Source organism: Ranitomeya variabilis, chromosome 3, assembly GCF_051348905.1.
Source record: "Ranitomeya variabilis isolate aRanVar5 chromosome 3, aRanVar5.hap1, whole genome shotgun sequence".
Taxonomy (NCBI): domain Eukaryota; kingdom Metazoa; phylum Chordata; class Amphibia; order Anura; family Dendrobatidae; genus Ranitomeya; species Ranitomeya variabilis.
This window is the reverse complement of record NC_135234.1, coordinates 623519704-623538094: the sequence shown is the minus strand read 5'-3', so window position 1 is coordinate 623538094 and position 18391 is coordinate 623519704. Positions and strand designations below refer to the sequence as shown.

The 18391-nt window shown below is 43.4% G+C and overlaps 1 protein-coding gene across 4 annotated transcripts in view; it reads left to right on the top strand.

Annotated features, from left to right (window-relative positions):
* Positions 1 to 18391, top strand: part of NCKAP5L (NCK associated protein 5 like) — a 118735-nt gene that overhangs the window by 52071 nt on the left and 48273 nt on the right. The window contains exon 1 of one of the 4 annotated variants that reach the window (XM_077297445.1): positions 6401 to 6504. The exons of the other annotated variants lie outside the window; for them this stretch is intronic. The gene's annotated coding sequence lies outside the window, so the exon portion shown is untranslated. Of the gene's footprint in view, positions 1 to 6400; positions 6505 to 18391 lie in introns of those variants that run through there. 4 annotated transcript variants of the gene reach the window in all.

Below are 18391 nucleotides of genomic sequence, written 5' to 3'. Positions count from 1 at the left end.
GTTGACATATGGGGCAGCTCCCAGCAGCTGCGATTGTCTCGGACCGAGGAAAACTCTCGGCTTGAGCTTATGGGTGCGAGTGAGACAGCGCACATCACTCCAATATCATCCGAGTGCTGTGTGTTATAAGCGGACCCCAGCAATGGAGGAGATGGAGAAATTCATTTCTCCGCCTCCTCCGCCGCTGTGCTCCGATCCTCCCTGTGCGAGAAAATCAGAGCACAGACGCATGACACTCGGCTCCTGCTGTGCTGCGAGCAGGAGCCGAGGGTCATTAGCATATCGCATCCGATGATCTCGCATCGGATGCAATACGCCAGTGTGACGCCGGCCTTATAGAAATCCCTCCAACCCTTTCCCCCAAATCATCCATGCTTGTGTCTATCACTTATATCACTCTCACTAGGCAGAGTTGACATTCAGGGGTCTTGGAAAGCTGGGTGACATTCCTATGAGGGCTCATTTCCACTGGCGAGGAAAACGGATGAGTGCAATCCGATAAAAAATCGGATTGCACTCGGACTAATGTTATTCAATAGGTGTCTTTTCATTTGCGATTTTTTTTCTCAGCCGAAATCGGACTGAGAAAAAAATCGCAGCATGCTGCGATTTGCTGCGAGTCTCGGACGAGACTCGCCAATGCAAGTCAATGGGTGCGAGAAAAAAATCACACAGCATGCGAGTTCTGTCCGATTTTTACGCACCGGTGTCCTTTGAAAAGCCGGCAATTCAGCGCGGTGTACAGTAAAATCACACTGACAGGTTAGAATAGACTAGATATATACACATAGAATGTGTATATATACATATATGTGTGTTTTATTAACCATTTCGTACTATTGGATTAGTAATGGATAGGTGTCATAATTGACGCCTCTCCATTATTAATCTGGCTTAATGTCACCTTACAATAGCAAGGTGACATTAACCCTTCATTACCCCATATCCCACCGCTACAGGGAGTGGGAAGAGAGTGGCCAAGTGCCAGAATAGGCGCATCTTCCAGATGTGCCTTTTCTGGGGTGGCTGGGGGCAGATGTTTTTAGCCACGGGGGGGCCAATAACCATGGACCCTCTCCTGGCTATTAATATCTGCCGTCAGTCACTGGCTTTACCATTCTGGCAGAGAAAATTGCGCGGGAGCCCACGCCAATTTTTTCCGCCATTTAACCCTTTATTTTAGCAGCCACAGCGGCCAAATTTTGCACATACACACTACTAACATTAGTAGTGTGGAATATGCAAAAAAAAGGGGGATATGAGATGGTTTACTGTATGTAAACCATGTCTCATATCCTGTCGGGTTTGGGAAGGAGAAATGAAAAGCCGGTAATTGAATTAGCGGCTTTAATGCTATCTTGCGCTGCATTAAATATAAATATACATATATAGGTGTCTCACTGACATATATATATGTATATATACCTAGTCTATGTGTATATATCTACTCTATTCTAACCTGTCAGTGTGATTTTACTGTACACAGCACTGATTTGCCGGCTTTTCAAAGGACACCGGTGCGTACAAATCGGACAGTAATAGGATGTCATACGGATGAGGCGATTAAAAATCGCATTGCACTCGCATGACACTCGCATACGTTACATCCGTTTTTTCGGTCCAGATTATGGACCGATTTGTCTCTCGCCAGTGGAAATGAGCCCTAAGTGTGATTATGCCTTTGCCATATATGGAAGTTCAGAATAGTTTTTTTCAGTGACACAGTTAAAAAGAACCTGTCAGCACATTTTTACATTTGGAAGTAGTTGTATGGCTGTATAGGTGCTTGTCCCCCGAAAAAAAGCGATATCTGTGGAAGTCATGAGAAATTCAGGTGTAGCGTACATATGCAAATCAGTCTGGAAGTGCATCGGGGGCGTGTCAATGTACTAGCAGAGTCACTTAGCTCAGCGATTGGCTGCAGTGGTAATGTGCATTATTGATGTAATGTCACCAATAGAGCTAAAGAACAGACCAGAGCAGCAGTACAATCTGACTTTGTTAGTCACATGAGTAATGTCATTTGGAGACATATATATATATATATATATATATACTAGCTGTACTACCCGGCTTCGCCCGGGTTAATGACTGCTGTTAGCAAAATAGAATGTGTTAACAAAAATTTATTCTGCACACAAAAACCACAAAACAAATAGATAGAAATGTAATTATTAAAAGGCAAAAACTAAGCAAATAGAAGCATTTCACAACATATATTAGCTTTGTTATACTGAGAATGTCTTTGTTGCCTATATTAACCAATCAGAGCTCAGGTTAATTAACTGTAGCAAAATAGAAGCTGAGCTGTGATTGGTTGCTATTGGCAGCCTGATAAATCCCCAGCCAACAGGAAGCCCTCCCCCCTGGCAGTATATATTAGCTCACACATACACATAATAGACAGGTCATGTGACTGACAGCTGCCGTATTTCCTATATGGTACATTTGTTGCTCTTGTAGTTTGCTTATTAATCAGATTTTTATTTTTGAAGGACAATACCAGACTTGTGTGTGTTTTAGGGCGAGTTTTATGTGTCAAGTTGTGTGTGTTGAGTTGCGTGTGGCGACATGCATGTAGCGACTTTTGTGAGATGAGTTTTGTGTGGCGACATGCGTGTAGCAACATTTTGTGTGTTGAGTTGCATGTGACAGGTTAGTGTAGCAAGTTGTGTGCAGCAAGATTTGTGCATGGCGAGTTTTGCGCGTGGCGAGTTTTATGTGTGGTGCATTTTGAGTATGTGCAAGTTTTGTGTGAGGCAACTTTTGCATGTGGTGCAACTTTTGTACATGTGGCAATTTTTCTGTGTGTGCAAGTTTTGCATGAGGTGAGTTTTCCATGAGGTGAGTTTTGCACGTGTGGCGAGTTTTGCGTGAGCCTAGTTTTGCATATGGCGAGTTTTGCATGTAGCGAGTTTTGAGTGGTGACTTTTGTGTTTCGACTTTTATGTGGCGAGGTTGGTGTGTGTGTGTGGTGAAATGTGTGCTGAGGGTGGTATATGTGTTCAAGCACGTGGTAGTGTGTGGCGCATTTTGTGTTTGTGTTCATATCCCCGTGTGTGGTGAGTATCCCATGTCGGGGCCCCACCTTAGCAACTGTACGGTATATACTCTTTGTCGCCATCGCTCTCATTCTTTAAGTCCTCATTGTTCACATCTGGCAGCTGTCAATTTTCCTCCAACACTTTTCCCTTCACTTTTTCCCCATTATGTAGATAGGAGCAAAATTGTTTGGTGAATTGGAACGCGCGGGGTTAAAATTTCACCTCACAACATAGCCTATGACGCTCTCGGGGTCCAGACGTGTGACTGTGCAAAATTTTGTGGCTGTAGCTGCGACGGTACAGATGCCAATCCCGGACATACACACATACATACATACACACATTCAGCTTTATATATTAGATATACCTGTATGTAATCTCCTGTATATAGTATATACCTGTGTGTCATCTCACCTATATATAGTATATATCTGTGTGTCATCTCCTGTATATAGTATATACCTGTATGTCATCTCCTCCTATACATAGCATATACCTGTGTCATCTCCTCCTGTATATACTATATACCTGTAGGTAATCTGCTCCTGTATATAGTATATACCTGTGTGTCATCTCCTCCTGTATATAGTATATACCTGTATGTCATCTCCTCCTGTATGTAGTATGTACCTGTATGTCATCTCCTCCTCTATATAGTATATACCTGTGTGTCATCTCTCCTGTATATAGTATATATCTGTGTGTCATCTCCTCCTGTATATAGTATATACCTGTGTGTCATCTCCCCTGTAAATAGTATATACCTGTGTGTCATCTCCTGTATATAGTATATAGCTGTATGCCATCTCCTCCTGTATTAGCCCTCGTTCACACGTTATTTGGTCAGTATTTTTACCTCAGTATTTGTAAGCTAAAATGGCAGCCTGATAAATCCCCAGCCAACAGTAAGCCCACCCCCTGGCAGTATATATTAGCTCACACATACACATAATAGACTGGTCATGTGACTGACAGCTGCCGGATTCCTATATGGTACATTTGTTGCTCTTGTAGTTTGTCTGCTTATTAATCAGATTTTTATTTTTGAAGGATACCAGACTTGTGTGTGTTTTAGGGCGAGTTTCGTGTGTCAAGTTGTGTGTGTTGAGTTGCGTGTGGCGACATGCATGTAGGGACTTTTGTGAGATGAGTTTTGTGTGGCGACATGCGTGTAGCAACTTTTTGTGTGTCGAGTTGCATGTGACAGGTTAGTGTAGCAAGTTGTGTGCAGCAAGTTTTGCGCATGGCGAGTTTTGCGCGTGGCGAGTTTTATGTGTGGTGCCTTTTGAGTATGTGCAAGTTTTGTGTGAGGCAACTTTTGCATGTGTTGCAACTTTTGTGCATGTGGCAATTTTTCTGCGTGTGGCAATTTTTCTGCGTGTGCAAGTTTTGCGTGTGGCGAGTTTTGCACGTGTGGCGAGTTTTGCATGTGGAGAGTTTTGCGCGTGGCGAGTTTTGAGCGGCGACTTTTGTGTTTCTACTTTTATGTGGCGAGGTTGGTGTATGTGTGGTGAAATGTGCACTGAGGGTGGTATATGTGTTCGAGCACGTGGTAGTGTGTGGCGCATTTTGTGTGTGTGTTCATATCCCCGTGGTGGTGTGATTATCCCATGTTGGGGCCCCACCTTAGCAACTGTACAGTATATACTCTTTGGTGCCATCGCTGTCATTCTTTAAGTCCCCCTTGTTCACATCTGGCAGCTGTTAATTTGCCTCCAACACTTTTCCTTTCATTTTTTCCCCATTATGTAGATAGGGGCAAAATTGTTTGGTGACTTGGAAAGCGCGGGGTTAAAATTTCACCTCACAATATAGCTTTGACGCTCTCAGGGTCCAGACGTGTGACTGTGCAAAATTTTGTGCCTGTAGCTGCGACGCCTCCAACACTTTTCCTTTCACTTTTTCCCCATTATGTAGATAGGGGCAAAATTGTTTGGTGAATTGGAAAGCGCGGGGTTAAAATTTCACCTCACAACATAGCCTATGACGCTCTCGGGGTCCAGACGTGTGACTGTGCAAAATTTTGTGGCTGTAGCTGCTACGGTTCAGATGCCAATCCCGGACATACATACATACATACATACATACACACACACACACATTCAGCTTTATATATTAGATTATATATATATATATATATATATATATATATATATATATATATATATATATATATATATATATATATATATATATATATATATTATATATATATATACACACACACACACACATATACTGGTATTGCTCCTATGAGGGCTGTCCCACACGTCCAGATAATTCCGGTACCGGAATAAATCGGTACCGGAGTTATCCGTGTCCGTGTGCCTGGGAACTCACGGAGGCCATACGTGCGGCACACGTGTGCCGCCCGTATGGCGAGTGGGTACCACACGGAGCGTGTGGTACCCACTCTGCATGGTGCTGAAGCTGCGATTCATATCTTCCCTGCAGCAACGTTTGCTGTAGAGAAAATATGAAGAATAGTGTTTAAAATAAAGATCTATGTGTCCGCCGCCCCCCACCCCCTGTGCGCCCCCCCGCTGGTCAGAAAATACTTACCCGCCTCCCTCGCTGCTTCCTGGTCTGGCCGCGGCTTCTCCTGCATGCGGTCACGTGGGGCCGATCATTTACAGTCATGAATATGTGGCTCCACCTCCCATAGGGGCGGAGCCGACTATTCATGATTGTAAATGATCGGCCCCACGTGACCGCATACAGTAGGAGGCGCGGCCAGACCAGGAAGGAGCGAGGGAGCGGGTAAGTATTTTCTGACCAGCGGGGGGGCGCACAGGGGGTGGGGGGGCGGCGGACACCTAAATCTTTATTTTTAACACTATTCTTCATATTTTCTCTATAGCAAACGCTGCTACAGGGAAGATATGAATACCGGCTTCAGCACCATGTGGGGGGGGACAGCGCTTACTGTAGCGCTGTCTCCTGCACGCACACGGACCCCAGACGAAGAATGTCCGTGTGAGGTCCGTGTTTTACGCGGACCCATTGACTCTATTGGGTCCGTGTAAAACGTGCGCTCCCACGAACACTGACATGTCTCCGTGTTTGGCACACGGAGACACGGTCCGCAAAAAATCAATGACATCTGCACAGATGCATTGATTTTTATGGGTCTACGTGTGTCAGTGTCTCCGGTACGTGAGGAAACTGTCACCTCACGTACCGGAATCACTGACGTGTGAAACCGGCCTAAAAGTGATACCTTTTCTACAGAGCTACAATGTGCCAGTCATGGCAAATTTAGCATAGAAGGCAGATGCAAATCAGGCTAGATGTGCACTGGGGGCGTGGTCGTGAACGTGCAGGAAGCAGACATGCTGATGCGGACAACACAAACTGCTAAGTTTAGTGATTGGCTGCAGTGGTGATGTGCTCTGTTGAAGTGACGCCAAAACGCAGAGAAAGAAGCATCGATTGAGAGCAGGCACTGGAGCCAAGGATGGTTAGTACTTATTGTTATGGATTGTTGTGGATTTGGCCTTGTCTTGAGAGGCTGTGGGTAAACTTCCTCCGAGATAAAGACCGCAATCCGATCTATCAGTAGGAATATCCTTGTCTAAATGTTTCCATCGCTGCTTATTACAGAGGTGCCAGCTCCGCAGGGACGGTGATTTTAAACTTAATTCATCCCCTGTGATTAGCGAAAAACATTGTAATCTGCATAATTGGTATTCGTGAACGATCAGCAAGCCGGCATATTTCTACTGCAAATTAATTTTACACAGGGCTCTAGATACATCTTATCAAGTACTTGTTATACCTGTAGTGTTTAGCTAATGATTGCAAGGTAATTACTTTATGTAAAATAATCCTGGCGTGTGTGACAATGATATCTGGAAAGGTGAGGAACCATTATGAAGTGTTTTGTTTTTTTGTTTTTCTTTTCTTATTTTATATAGTTTTAGCAGTCAGATGAAAACGTTATTTTGTGAGAATGGGACCCAAGCCCCATGCAAAACTAGAGCCCTGTAACCTCCTACCACCTGTGACCTCACGTCACTCCTGATTTGTAGTCTACCGTGATGCAATGACGCTGCTCTGAATTGTAGAGTGCTGCAGGATATGTTGGCGCTACAGAAATAAATATATATATATATATATATATATATATATATATGTATATATATATATATATATATATATATATGTATATATGTTGTTAATTTTTATTAGGTAGTAGGTGTCCACTCGACCAAGCTCCTGCAAATATTTTCGATCAACACTAATGTAAATAGGAAAGGGGGGGGAAAGCTGCCAAGATTCTAGCTCACATTTTTTTTTTTTTTTCAAGGCGTAGTAGACACTAAAGGAACTCAATCCAATGACTGTTTTTGTCTCCAAAAAACGTATCCATCTACATATATAGTCCCAATATAGGGCTGTGTGCACACGTTGCAGATTGGACTGTGGAATTTTCTGTGCAGATTCTGCATTTCTTGGCAGAAAACGCAGGTCAGAATCTGCACCTATTTTTGGTATGTGCACACGTTGCAGATTTTGGTTTGGATTTCTTCCTTTTTTTACCCCTGCAGATTTCTATTATGGAATGGGTGCAGAAACGCAGCAGATCTGCAAAAAGAAGTGACATGGTCCTCTTTTGAATCTGCTGTGTTTTCCATGCAGATTTTTCCGCACCATTAGCACAGCATTCTTGGAGGGGGATAAACAATGCAAGGGTATGTTCACACGTTGCATTTTTGCTCCTTTTTTTTTTTTTTTTTTTTTGCTGCAAGTCTGAGACTTCAGAAATCTCATGCACACTCATTGGTTTTATTTTCTTGACTGATTTGGGAAAACTGCGGCATTTTTGAAAACTGCAGCATGTCTCTTCTTTCAGCATTTTTTCTGCATAATTGCAGCGTTTTTTCACCAATAGGAAACAATAGGTAGTTGCAAAAATGCATCAAAAAACGCAGATATTGATGAAGTTAAATCATGCTTTTTTTTTGGGGGGGGGCCACTAAACTTTATCAACATGCACAAGACAACACAAATGCAGTAAAAAATCTGCAAAACCTGTTTTTTTTTTAGGCTGCTTCTTTACTGCCAAGAGAGCAGGTTTTGCCTGTGGAAAAAAAATACAGCAAAAACGCAAGGTGTGAATATATCTCAAGGGTGCTATCTGAGTGTTATGAAAGTGCTGTTTCTTTTCTACATTCTAAGGGTACGTGTCCACGATCAGGATGGCCGGCGGTATCGTCGGAGCGGCAAAGCCGCTCGGCGCTAAGCCCCGCCCCCTTCTGGGACGCGATGATGCCGGATGTGTTCATTGTACACATCCGGGATCATCGCACCCCTCGCATAGGGCCCTGTGTTATTCCAAGGAACACGGACATGCTGCGATCTGAAAAGACGCGCAGCATGTCCGGAGTCGCAGGGCCGCCGCGTGCGGGTTTCCACGCATAGTGGACTTGGGATTTCAAAAAATTCCCTCCACTATGCTGGAACATCTGGACGCTGCGTGTTTGACGCTGCGGCCCCACGCAGCGTCAAACACGCAGCGTTTCCTGACCGTGGACACGTACCCTAATGGGTAAAAGAATCCCGTACTTGTGCTCCCCCCCCCCCCCCCACATACAGTGGCTTGCAAAAGTATTCACCCCTCCCCCTTGCATTTTTGGTGTTTTACTACCTTACAATCTGGAATTTCACTTTTTGTTTTTTTTTTTTTGTTTACGGCTTTCATCAGTTCATGTAAAGAACATGCCTACAACTGTGAACATTTGGTTTTCTTTTTATTGTGAAGCAAACAATAGTTGGTACAAAATAATTGAAAACATCAGAGTGCATCACTATTCACCCCCCTAAAGTCAGTACCTTGTAGAACCTCCTTTTGTGGCAATTACAGCTGCAAGTCACTTTGGATAAACGCTCTATGAGCTTTCCACATTTTGACACTGGGATTTTTCCCCATTCCTCAAGGCAAAACTGCTCCAGCACCTTCAGGTTAGATGGTTTCCTCGGGGAACAGCAAACTTCAAGTCTGACCACAGATTCTCAATTGGATTAAGGTCTGGGCTTTGACTAGGCCATTCCAAAATATTTACATATTTCCCCTGAAACATCTCAAGTGTTGCTTTAGCAGTATGCTTTGGGTAATTGTCTTGTTGGAAGGTAAACCTCTGTCCCAGTCTCAAATCACTGAGAGACTGAAACTGGTTTTGCTCAAGAATATGCCTGTATTTTGCACCATCCATCTTCCCCTTGACTAGGACCATTTTCCCTGTCACTGCTGCAAAAAAACATCCCTACAGCATGATACTGCCACCACCATGTTTCACTGTGGGGATGGTGTTTTTGGGGTGATGAGCTGTGTTGGTTTGTTGCCAGACATTGCATTTACCTTGATTGCCAATAATGTCAATTATTGGTTTTCTGACCGCAGCATCTTCCTCCATACATTTGGGGAGTCTCCCACATGTATTTTGGCAAACTCAAAATGAGCTTTACGATTTTGTGTGTAAGTAAAGGCTTTTTCTGCCCACCCTTTCATAAAGGCCACCTCTATGGAGTGTACAGCTTATTGTGATCGTATGCGCAGATACTCCAGTCTCTGCTCAGGATCTCTGCAGCTAATGCAAAGTTTCCTTTGGTCTAAACTTCCTCTCTGATTAATGCCCTCCTTGCCCTGGCTGAGAGTTTATGGTAACATTTTCTTTCCAATTGGTAATGGATTTGATGGTGCTTCGGGGATCATCACAGATTGGGATTTTTTTGTATAAACCAACCCTGACTTGTACTTCTCAACAACTTTGTCTTTGACTTGTTTGGAGATCTCCTTGGTTTTCATGGTGTTTGGTTAGTGGTGCATCTTGCCTAATGGTGTTCCAGCCTCTGTGGCCTTTCAGAAAAAGTGTATATATATTGACAGACCATGTGACACTTAGATTGCACACAGTTGGGCTTCATGTCAGTAAGCATGTGACTTTTATGAAGAAAATTAATTGCACCAGAAATTTTTAGGGGCTTCATAGTAAAAGGGGTGAATATATGTGCACATACCCATTTTAAGTTATTTGATCCAATACATTTATTTAGTGCCTATACTTTTCTCTCTTCACTTACCAAGCTTAGACTATTTAGTGCTGTTGCATCACATATAATTCTGAAATATTTTTGTAATCCGATTTGTATTTGGGAGACAATCCGCAATATGCGTGATAATTGGTCCTCTCCGCTCCTGTACCAGGCGTGACTTGTATTGTGTAAGATTACTGTACCTGTTTTTATTATGTATACCCCTCCTCACATGTAAAGCGCTATGGAATAAATGGCGCTATAATAATAAATAATAATAATCAAAGTTTCAAGTCTGGTAATGCTTGAATGGAAGTTGTAAAATAAAATGTCACTTTTTCTTCTGCAGCCATCACTGCTGCTACAGTGTAACACAAAGAATGTCTTCTTCATGGAGCGGATGTCGGCAGACAATGATATCCCTATTTTGCTTTTAACTTCCGTTCAAAGTAAAAATAAAGAACCCCATACTTGCATCCTGCACTTTACATTCTGGGTGTTCATGATTGGCATCACATGCTTCCATTCTTATTATAGAGTCTTGCTTTTGTGTTACAAAATAATTGCGTCATTTTGAATAGTTGAATGTGTTATCTTGTCCCTTAAAAAAATGGACATTTTTTACAGTAGTTATGACCTGAATCTCTGCTTACAAGGATATGTTCATATGTCCAGTAATCAACCTTAGAACTGATCAAGCAGCAATCCATTGACAAAAAAGTTGTGAAGACGCCACTTTTTTGCCCTGCTGAAAAAAAATTGATTTAACCTGGGTCTGGTTTCTGTTTTTGTTTGTTTTTTGTTGTTGTTTTTTTAACCCTCAAGTCTATGAAAAACGGATCCATTAATTAGCCATCTGTTTTCTTACATTTGAAATGGATTCCGTTAGCAAAAACGGATTCTTTTCAAACGAAAGAAAAACGCATGGCTAATTACCAGTGGATCAGTTTTCCTTAGACTTCAATGTTAAAAACAAAACAAAAAAAAACAAACGATCCAGTTGAAATCCGCTCAGTAGGTTTTGGAATCTGGAGATGATGCATCCCTCAGAGCCAAAATAAACTGACATTTGTGAAAACCTTTCACAAATCCTGAATCTGGCCCGTAGAAGCATCAATACACCCGAAAGGGCAATTGCCTGTAACCTGTCTTCCTTTGCCTGTTGTGCTACTTTTATTATTTGAGTATAAAGGCGTCTTATCACACTCGGTGAGTGCCGCCAATTCCTTGTGTTGCAATGCAATAAAAAAAATCAAAACGTTTAAATCTATTGAATTGGACATGTTGGCTGTTGACCTCTGTAAAACTGACAGTAGTGTCAATGTGTAAGAGGAAAAGATGCAAGTTACAGCTCTACTTCCCTAAATTTGCCATGTACAGCAGTGATGAGCGAATATACTCATTGCTCGGGTATTCCTGAGCACGCTCGGGTGTCCTCCGAGTATTTGTTAGTGTTCGGAGATTTAGTTTTCATCACTGCAGCTGAATGATTTACAGCTAATAGCCAGGCTGAGTACATGTGGGGCTTCCCTAGCAACCAGGCAACCCCCACATGTACTCAGCCTGGGTAGTAGCTGTAAGGCTATGTGCACACGTTCAGGAAAGTGTGCAGAATTTTCCTGAACAAAACCGGACTATTTCTGCAGGAAATCCGCATGCCGGTTGTTTTTTTCCCGTAGCTTCCCAATGCAATAAATAGCGGCAAAAACGCAAAAAATCCTCAAAATTAATGAGCATGCTGCGTTTTTTTCCCGCGATGCATTTTTTTCGCGGGAAAAAAAACGCAGCATGTGCACAAAAATTGCGGAATACATTAAAAAAATGATGGGATGCTTATGCGTGCTTTTTTTTTAGCGGTTTTCCGAAGAAAACGGCCGAAAAACGTGAAAAAAAAAAAACGCTAAAAATCCTGAACGTGTGCACATAGCCTTAATCATTCAGCTGCAGCGATGAAAACTACATCTCCGAGCAGTTAAAAATACTCAGAGGTCACCCGAGCGTGCTGGGGAAAACCCCAGCAACTAATACACTCGCTCATCACTAATGTACAGCGTTAATATCGATATATTTCACAATGTTGTTTTTTTATGACCAGTGAAATCAATTTTCTGTTTCTATTAACCCAAATCTAGTGATTGGAGTCTTTCTATCTTATTGTTAAAGATTGTCATTATCACTGCTTCCCAAAAAAAAGTCACCTATATAAAGTTTTGTGGCAATTAAAACTAGATACTAAACTCTGTCTCTATATCTGTCTGTCTCTCTATATATCTTTGTCTGTCTGAATATGTCTGTCTCTCTATATCTGTCTGTTTGTATAGGTCTGTGTGTCTCTATATATCTCTGTCTGTCTCTCTATATATCTGTCGCTCTATATATCTGTCTGTATATGTCTGTCTCTCTATATCTCGGTCTGTCTGTCTATATATCGCTCTGTCTATGTATGTCTCTGTCTCTATATATCTGTGTCTCTATACATCTGTCTGTCTATATATCTGTCTCTCTACATCTGTCTGTCTATCTGTCTCTCTACGTCTGTCTATATATCTCTGTCTATATACCGGTATCTGTCTGTCTCTATATCTGTCTGTCTATATATCTCTTTCTGTATATGTCTGTCTCTATATATCTGTCTATCTCTCGCTATATATCTGTCTGCCTCAATATATCTGTCTTTCTATGTATATGTCTGTCTCTGTCTGCCTCTCTACATCTGTCAGCCTATATATCTGTCAGTATGTCTCTCTCTCTCATTTATTTATTTATTTATATATATATATATATATATATATATATATATATCTGTCTGTCTATATATCTCTGTATATGCCTGTCTCTCTCTATATCTGTCTGTATATGTCTGTCTGTCTCTATATCTGTCTGTCTCTCTACATTTGTCTGTCTATATATCTGTCTGTATCTCTATATATCTGTCTGTCTATATACTGTATCTCTGTCTGTATATGTCTGTCTGGCTCTCTATATCTCTGTGTATATGTCTGTCTATATATGTCTCTGTCTGTCTATATCTGTCTGTGTCTGTCTATATACAGGTGCTTCTCACAAAATTAGAATATCATCAAAAAGTAAAATTATTTCAGTTCTTCAGTGAGCCACATGCAGCATTAATTGGAGTGTGGTTTTGAGACTTCATCCAGGTTTGTTTTGCTTTGAAATGCCGTGTCGTTTCAGAAAAAGCATAGTTGGAGAAGCCAGCCAGGCACTGTAGGCCGAGACCTGACTAGTCTGCTGAGGTCCCCAACCAGCTTCTCCATGCCTCTTCAACTGATTGACCGGTATCTCCCCATCAACAGGAGCATGGCGGGGAGCAGCCAGGGATGGGGCCATATTAGTAGGGTATTAACCTATAATCCCCAGATGGCATTTCATAAAAATTAGTTTTCTCTTAAATGCCACAGCATTTCAGAGATGTCTGGCTTCATTTGTGCAGTCTTTGATTCATGTTGCTCATGGTTTGGGCAATAAAACCCTGATGAAGCTTTCCCTGTTGGAATGAATAGACAGAGCAATGTTCTAACATGGTGGTCAGTGGCATAAGATGCAGCACACGGACAGAAAACTGGATTATGAAGATTGCAGTCGTACAACCAAGGACGCCAACATCTTGTTTATCTTGTTCTTAGACATAAGGTGATCTATATTATGTGCAAATATTTTTCATCTCCATGTGAGCAGAAATAATGACGCCTGTGTGACTGTTCACGTGTATCTGCCTAATATGAGGTCTAACTGTGAAGCACATGGACACCGAGGCAAGGTGCAGTGGGATTGGTAGTCTCCAGATGTACAGCTGAGACCCCACATGTCTGTATGTAATAATGAAGCCTTTAGGCTCTGTTGGAGGTAGAGGAGGGGTATACTGCCGTACATCACCCATGCACAGCTGCTGCCAAGAGTACAGTCACCCGTACGAGCCTGGCCGCGGGTGAAATGCGTGGGGTGAAGGCTCTGCCCTTCACTTTAAGTGTGAGATGGACATTGTTTTGACCTCTTGTGTTGGCAAAGGCTACTTGGTTCTGACAGGTACAGGTTTGTTACCTTCAGAGAGGGCAGCATTTTTGCTAGGGTGCCTGGATGCCTACTGACATCTTATTAAACATGACAGCCAGCTGTTTTCTACAGTTAACCCCATCATTGCGTTATAGGTTATCCTGCCTGACTGTACCTTTTATCTCTGTACTTATTCCTGACAAGCGTTGGGTTGTATGTAATAAGGGAGTGCGTGTATTATTGTGCTCCATGGCCATGGGGCGGTGATGTCCCTGGGCTGTAACTGGAGTCCCGTCCTAGATCTGGGATCTCCTAGCATATAATGAGAGATGGAACAAACCCCTTTCTGGACTTCATTACATCTGTCCGTATTAATTACTTGCTGTCAGCAAAGAAAAGAAAATCGATCTGCATATTGTCTTTTCTGGTTTCAACCGATACTCAAAAAAAGCACCTGTTGCACTTACACGACCTCACTGTAAATTTCTATATTTTGTTCAGTTGCGAACTAAAAAGATCAATATTTTAATATGATTTCAATATATTTCTACAGAAACGTATCACTTTTTTTTTGTCTGAAAGCAAAAGAAAAATATTTGGTTGAAAATTATTACCTTCTCACTTCTATAGGCCTCCTTAAAGAGAACCTCGGGCAGCATGAATCCGAGCCTGGCGGCACGATCGCTCCAGTCTTTCAAAGAGAATTTACTGTAAAGGTACCTTCACACGAAACGACATTATAACGATATCGCTAGCAATCCGTGACGTTGCAGCGTCCTCGCTAGCGATATCGTTTCGTTTGACACGCAGCAGCGATCAGGATCCTGCTGTGATGTCGCTGGTCGCTGAATAAAGTCCAGAACTTTATTTGGTCGTCCGATCGCTGTGTATCGTTGTGTTTGAAAGCAAAAGCAACGATACCAGCGATATTTTACACTGGTAACCAGGGTAAACATCGGGTTACTAAGCGCAGGGCCGCGCTTAGTTACCCGATGTTTACCCTGGTTACTAGCGTAAAATGTAAAAAAAACAAACAGCACATACTCACATTGCGTCCCCTGCAGTCTGCTTCCTCCTCTGACTCAGCGCCGCAAAGTGAAAGTGAAAGCAGCACAGCGGTGACGTCACCGCTCTGCTCTCACTGTACGGCGCTCAGTCAGTCAGGAAGTGGACGCAGGGGGACGTGAATGTAAGTATGTGCTGTTTGTTTTTTTTAGATTTTACGCTGGTAACCAGGGTAAACATCGGGTTACTAAGCGCGGCCCTGCGCTTAGTTACCCGATGTTTACCCTGGTTACCAGGGGACCTCGGCATAGTTGATCGCTGGAGAGCGGTCTGTGTGACAGCTCTCCAGCGACCAAACAGCGACGCTGCAGCGATCGACATCGTTGTCGCTATCGCTGCAGCGTCGCTTCGTGTGAAGGTACCTTTAAGATACATTCGAGAGCAGCGCCAGAGCGATTATGCAGCCAGGCTGTGATTCATGCTGCCCGAGGTTCCCTTTAAGGACACCAAAAGAGCTAATCTCTGGGGAATCCTGGCAGTAAAGGCCCCGTCTCACATAGCGAGATCGCTAGCGAGATCGCTGCTGAGTCACAAGTTTTGTGACGCAACAGCGACCTCCATAGCGATCTCGCTATGTGTGACACGTACCAGCGATCAGGCCCCTGCTGTGAGATCGCTGGTCGTGTCGGAATGGCCTGGACCTTTTTTTGGTCGTTGAGGTCCCGCTGACATCGCTGAATCGGTGTGTGTGACACCGATCCAGCGATGTCTTCACTGGTAACCAGGGTAAACATCGGGTTACTAAGCGCAGGGCCGCGAGTGAGACGGGGCCTTTAGTGTTCAGTTTCTCTGCAGCACCTCCAGAGGCAAAATGAAGTATTACACAATGCCCATTCAAATCAGTGATCTGTCTATGAAATAATGCACGACAGGACAGGTCCTCCGCAGACTGAGACACTTCGTAATCATTCCGCTTTTTGGCTAATAAATGTGGGTCCAAAACAGAGAACTGCTCTCACCTCAAAATATACTAAGGGGGTTTTCTAAGCTGACCTACACTTTTTTTTCTTTAGTACATGCGCTGCAAATGCAGACAATTACTTATTCCACAATACCCAATTTCAAAGAAGGACAGAGCATGTGTGACGGCATAGGCACAATGTATTCTATATAAAATGTCAATTTCACAGTACTGAATAGACGCAGACTATGCTAAATTAAGAGCAGGTACACAAAGTACCATAAAGAAAATGTGAGTTATTGCGCATCCTCTGTCTGTGTTCTTGGTCATATTGGTTTGGATGCCTTGGTATAGAGCACTGATCAGAGGCGTAGCTAGGGTTTTGGGTCAGGGGGACAAAGCTTCTGAGTGGGCCCCTAACGAGGTAACCTTGATTACAACTGGGTGATGCGTCCTAATAGTGGAGGAGAACCTCAGCAGATGACCGCGCTATTACTGAAGATAATCTCTATATAAAGACCAATATGGATATTACCGCCATATGGTCAGTGGTAGATACCAGCCCTACAGAACATAGATCACAGTACAGTTACAGATAATGACTTACCGCTGATGTTCTTTATGATGGAGTCGTCACTTTTCCCGTCTTTTCCATCTGGCCCAGACCGACATGACAACTTCTTCCAGCAACGACTCATCTGCAGAGAATACAGCAAAGACACGTTTCACTTCTCACATTCCAGCCCCATCACCATCTATTCCCAACCTGCACAAACTCCTCATCCTGCTGATACCCCAATACTGAGCCGCTGCTGCCGTATGTGTCCCTATAACTGCACCTGATATCCCAATACTGAGCCGCTGCTGCCGTATGTGTCCCTATTACTGCACCTGATACCCCAATACTGAGCCGCTGCTGCCGTATGTGTCCCTATAACTGCACCTGATATCCCAATACTGAGCCGCTGCTGCCGTATGTGTCCCTATTACTGCACCTGATACCCCAATACTGAGCCGCTGCTGCAGTACGTGTCCCTATTACTGCACCTGATACCCCAATACTGAGCCGCTGCTGCTGTATGTGTCCCTATAACTGCACCTGATATCCCAATACTGAGCCGCTGCTGCCGTATGTGTCCCTATTACTGCCCCTGATACCCCAATACTGAGCCGCTGCTGCCGTATGTGTCCCTATTACTGCCCCTGATACCCCAATACTGAGCCGCTGCTGCCGTATGTGTCCCTATTACTGCCCCTGATACCCCAATACTGAGCCGCTGCTGCGGTATGTGTCCCTATAACTGCACCTGATACCCCAATACTGAGCCGCTGCTGCAGTACGTGTCCCTATTACTGCACCTGATACCCCAATACTGAGCCGCTGCTGCCGTATGTGTCCCTATAACTGCACCTGATACCCCAATACTGAGCCGCTGCTGCCGTATGTGTCCCTATTACTGCACCTGCTGTGTGATTCTCTGTGCCCTCTAAATTCTAAGGCACCCCTCATCATTGCGGTCAGCTGTATCGGCTAAATGCCGGTATAGCTCATCTTCCGATGAGGGCGGGGGAGCCCACTGCTGGCACTGCCCCCCCCCCCCCCCCCCCCCCCCCCCCCGCCTGCTCTGGGGCCCCATAGCGGCAGAGCAGGGAGATTGATTCTCCCTGCTCTGCTGCAGAAAGTAACTGTAAAACGCAGATATCAGGTTTGCTGTGTTGGTGCAAAAACATGAAGGAAATCGCATAATCATTCTTTTTGGGGCATTATACTTTATCGGGATGCACAAGTGACAACAAAAATGCAGCAAAAAAATTCAACAAAACCTGGTTGTTGTTTTTTTTTTTTTTTTTTGCCGTTTCGATCAGGTTTTGCCTGAAGGAAAAAAAAAAACAGCAAAACGTGTGAACTTGGCCTAAAGTTCACAGTGTGCTGTATAGATGCAGTTTCTGAAGCCAAAGGAAGGAGTTGGTAATGAAAGGACAAAAATTGTATAGGGAAAATAAAGGCCTCCTTAGTTTAGTCTTCAAAAACTCCATAAATCATAAAAACAGCACCTTAGTTCTCTTTAGAAATCAAATTGACAAGTATGGAAAATTGCTTTACATTGCACATCTCCAGGTTGAAGAACCTCTAGGGCTCGCTCACACTGGACGTCTTGCATTGCACTCAGACCAGTGTTATTCTGTGAGGCAGAGCAGATCTGTAAAAATTAGCATGAAGAAAAAAACAAAAGCTTACTGCGATTGGCAGCGTCCCTCGTATGGTGTGCATCCATTCAAGTCAATGCGTGTGTGCAAACCATTGGACTGCACTTGGATGTCATTAGAGTGCAGT